This window comes from Gekko japonicus, unplaced genomic scaffold (genome assembly GCF_001447785.1).
Source record: "Gekko japonicus isolate JY-2015 unplaced genomic scaffold, Gekko_japonicus_V1.1 scaffold3194, whole genome shotgun sequence".
Lineage (NCBI taxonomy): Eukaryota > Metazoa > Chordata > Lepidosauria > Squamata > Gekkonidae > Gekko > Gekko japonicus.
The window spans coordinates 125822-130104 of record NW_015167632.1 but is presented as its reverse complement, the minus strand read 5'-3'; positions in this window follow the sequence as shown (position 1 = coordinate 130104).

Below are 4283 nucleotides of genomic sequence, written 5' to 3'. Positions count from 1 at the left end.
TTATTTTAAGTTAAAAAAAAACCTTTGTATTTGTGTCCTTTATCAAGTTTATATCTCCACTACCTGGCATTACAATTTATGACATACATGGTCAGCCCAACAAGGTCTCATTTATGTCAGATCCGGCCCTCATAATGAGTTTGACACCCCTGCTGTCGATTGTAGATCTGTGCAGTAGTGGATAAAGTTCTTTCTCTTTTAAGAAACCAGACTGTATTCAAAGTATCTCATCTACATTCCTAGCTGCTCATTCACATTTGTAAGTGCAAGGGGAGTTGGAGTTAAGGTCCTCTACATTCTACATATGTACTGAGAGCCTTTTATTGGTGCCTGGACAACCAGTAAATGAAACGGTAAAGTTCAGTTTGAAACATTGGCCAAGGGAAAAGTGGGAAGCTGCCATCTTGGGCACATAACTACACATGCAAGTCCAAGCCCCCTCCCCCATCATGACGTATCATGACACATGGCTGTGCCAACTTACACATTAGCAACTTCTCTACAATGGCTGCACAAAAAAAGGCAGCTATAAATGGCCACCAAAACAGAGTTGCATATTCTTAGGAAAAATTCAAATGTTATAAAATCCTTGAAGCCACCATGAATTGGGATCAAATGTGTGCTGGGAGTTACATGCTTCCTAAGCATAGGGGGCCCCAGTCTGGATCAGGAGCATGGTGGGTGTGGACAAAATGCTTCAGCCTTCCCCTACACCCACCTTTTGCTTCTTATTTTGTTTACCTTGTTTGTTGTCAAAACGGTTTTGTAGCAGGAACCCTTTGCATGTTAGGCCACACACCCCTAATGTAGCCAGTCTTAATGAGTTTCTGCTGTTGGGTGTGGCCTATTATGCTAATGAGTTCCTGCTGGGCGTGGCCAACTTGGGAGCCAGCCGGAACTCCATTCCTGTGCGTTCCTGCCCCAAAATAGCCCTGATTACATGTAAGTTTTTCGATTATGCTAATAGCAGCTCCCTGGGGCCATTGCAAGATGGGAAAATGGAGCAGAAGGAAGGCTGAAGACCTTTGTTCATGCATGCTACAGTCTCAATGTGAATTAGTTTCCTGCATGCCTGGGAAGCATAGAATTCCCAGCACGCATGTGATCCAAAGTCCTTGTGCTGGTCATGAGGTCAGCCATAAGACCACTGACATCCCCTGAATGCTCACATATATGAACATATGAAGCTACCTTGTACAAAGTCAGTAGTATGGTTGCCAGGTGTCCAGTTTTGAATGAAACAGTCCAGTATTTTCCCTACTGTCAAGTAAAAAAAAGAGAGAAAATCCTGGATATACAAATTCTAGTCTTTTATAACTAAGTAAGCCTGCAGCCACTATGGCCAAGCTCCATGCATGTGTTCTCTCTTCCTTCTGTGACTTGATAAAGTGGCAACACCCCTGTCCTCTTGTTCTCCACTGCAGCCAGCAAGAGAAGAACCGAATCCACCACTGAACAGCCAAGCAGGACGTTCCTGGAGAAATCTTATTCACTCGATTGAAGAAAGCTAGAAAGGGAGACAGTAGAGCATCTGGGGAGGAAAGTGGGATATAAATGAAGTAAATAAATAAAATAAACCTGTCTGCACATGGAAAACTAGATGTCAGGGAGAAGAACTCCAATTTACTCGTTTACCTAGCGTGATAGTTGTCTATGCATTCTGTGTGCAAAGATCTCTGCACAGATGTTGGTGCTGTATTATGCAAAGATCAAATAGGGTTGGGAGGGGTGAAGAAGTTGAAAGAGTTTGAGAGAAGCTGACTTGAACCAGCAACTGCGGCAGGACATGTGCAACAATTAAATGTACCTTTACATTTTATTACTTGTTCCCTGGAAACCATAATATGATCAGGAACTCACTAGTTTGGCTTTTCAGAAGCTATAAAATAGCACTCTAAGGGTAACTTAACCTATATTGCCTTTGTTTGTTGAGTTTCTATCTGCTGTACAACCGTTTAAAAGCTAGAAGTCCCCATACGTAGTAGTCCATAGTTTTTCAGACTAAGACTGGGTAGATCCTGGACAAGGTTGCCACCTGCCTGGAGAAAAATGTCCTGTCCCTTTAGTAGAGACTTAATAGGCTCTTGCTTACATGACTCATTCCTACACACAAGCTGCTATTAAAGAGATAGAGCCTTTTTCTTTTCTATATTGTGTGTGTGTGTGAAGGTCAACAAATATTTCTCAAGTGCATCTGGTATTATTATTGAAACCATTTGTCAACCCTAGCTCAGAGGCAATACCTTGTTGTTTATACCCAACAGCCATTTTGGTTGCAGAACATGCATGTTTATGTGCATTACTGTCCACAATTTCCATGCTGCAGATTGAAAGTACATGAAGGTACATGGTCTGCTACCAAAATGGCTGTCAAGTGTAAACAATAAGGTATTGCCCATGCTAGCTGCTTCAGGTCTCATGCAGAATTGTGTTCATGCTAAGGTTGCAAGTTGCTCAGAGATCCCCACTGTGACATTTGTGAAGTGCTAGGGCATTCTTAAAGTCCAACATTCGTATGTTTACTCAGAAATAAGGTTTTTAATGGTTCTGAAAAAATATAGCTGTTTAAATCTTTCAATCCTCTCTCTTACTAATAAGCTTAAGTGTTGGTGGGGGAAGGATTTGACCCAAAAGAAAGGTTAGCATTAAACTACATGGATTCTGATTCCTAGTTTCATTAGAGAATTAAATTGAACTGAAATGTCTACCCTCTTTTCCCTTTCTCGACTTAAAGGAGAATGTTAAACTAACTCAGATTTCCTTCTCAATATCTTGCAATCCATTCTTAACATTCAAGGCAAAGGTTAGCACTGGGAAATCTACATGACATTATTAAGGAATGGGCCAAAGATTTGAAAGCCACACCACACCCAATATGCTTTTGATTAAAGCTTAGTATTTGTTTTCCTTTGCTTTGCTGTAGAGAACATACTGTCTGGAATCAGAAATATGAACAGCAAAGGAGCTTCCTTCTGTACAGTGAGAAATGTCTTCCTCCTTCTTACACATCACAAGACAGATGGCAAATCATTTTTTTCACCATTTGAGATCTGCATCGTTTAAACATGGTCATCTTTATCATTTCCCATTCCATTGTGCTGCTATCTTTTTTCTAAGATTCCAAAGTTGTTGTGTGTTTTACATTTACAAGTACACTACTTCCATAAGCATATCTTGGAATCTGTACAAGTAATGCCTTTTTTAAGTACTCATTTTAAGGGCAATATTGGTTCAGATGTAGAGAAAACAATATGTCAAGCAAGCATCCTTCTCTGTGAAGTGTACCCGTCACTTTTTGCAAGTCATCCAATGTCTGGTTGCACTGAGATATTGCTAGATATGAGCAATCAGGATATGGAATGGACTCTTAAGAAAGGTGAGACAACTTCAAAAGTGGATTCAAAGCCCAGATGGCATTCCAGAAAATATATTTCAAACATAAAAGCCATTGTAATAGGAAAAACCCCTGAAAAGCAGATATATCTGATGTGAATAAATAGCAGTTAAAGCCATTATTATGATAACAGTGATGTGAATATAAAACAGACTTGAGACATGTGGCTGCAAAGATTTAGTTTCATTTTACAGCTCATTGTGGAAGTTGCAAGAGGCTAAACTTTCAATTTTGAAAGAGTTGAACAGAACTAACTTGGGAAATAACATATTGTCAGTTTCCTTTCTCTTAGCGTGATGTGTTTTTTGGCATCATAATTATGCATACCCAAGAAATCCAATTATTTTGTCAGCAATTTAGGCCCACTGCATACATTTCTCACATTGGTGTGATTCCCAACAGTTTTCAGCCATGTGGTTAAAATGCATAGGCGTAATCTTCGGGGGAGCGTCGGGTCTTCAGACCCCCCCGAAAATTTCAGGAAGGTGCTCAGCCTCCCCCGGACTCACCCGGAAGAGCCCGAGCTCGGGGAAGGCGAGGGGGGGTCGCCGGGTCATCGTCGGTACCGGCGTAAAGTCCTGGTGGGCTGGAAAGCCAGAGCCCCCACCGGAATTTCCCAGAAGCCCTGCCCACCCCTCGCCCTCCCAAACCAGCGCCCAGCCACAGGGCATTGCTGCTCGGTTTCCCCCAGCTCTCCTCAGGGGCTCTTTAAAAAGTTGTGGCTGTGCAGCTGTCGCAGCTGCGACTGGGGGGGCGGGGCGAAATGTTCCCTCCTTGCCTCCTTGAGCTCCGGTGTGGCTGTTCTCGTCGCAGCTGCGATGGCGCGGGGGGGCGAAATTCCCTCCTTGAGCTCCGGTGTGGTGGTCATGGCTCCCCCAGCTCTGGTTAG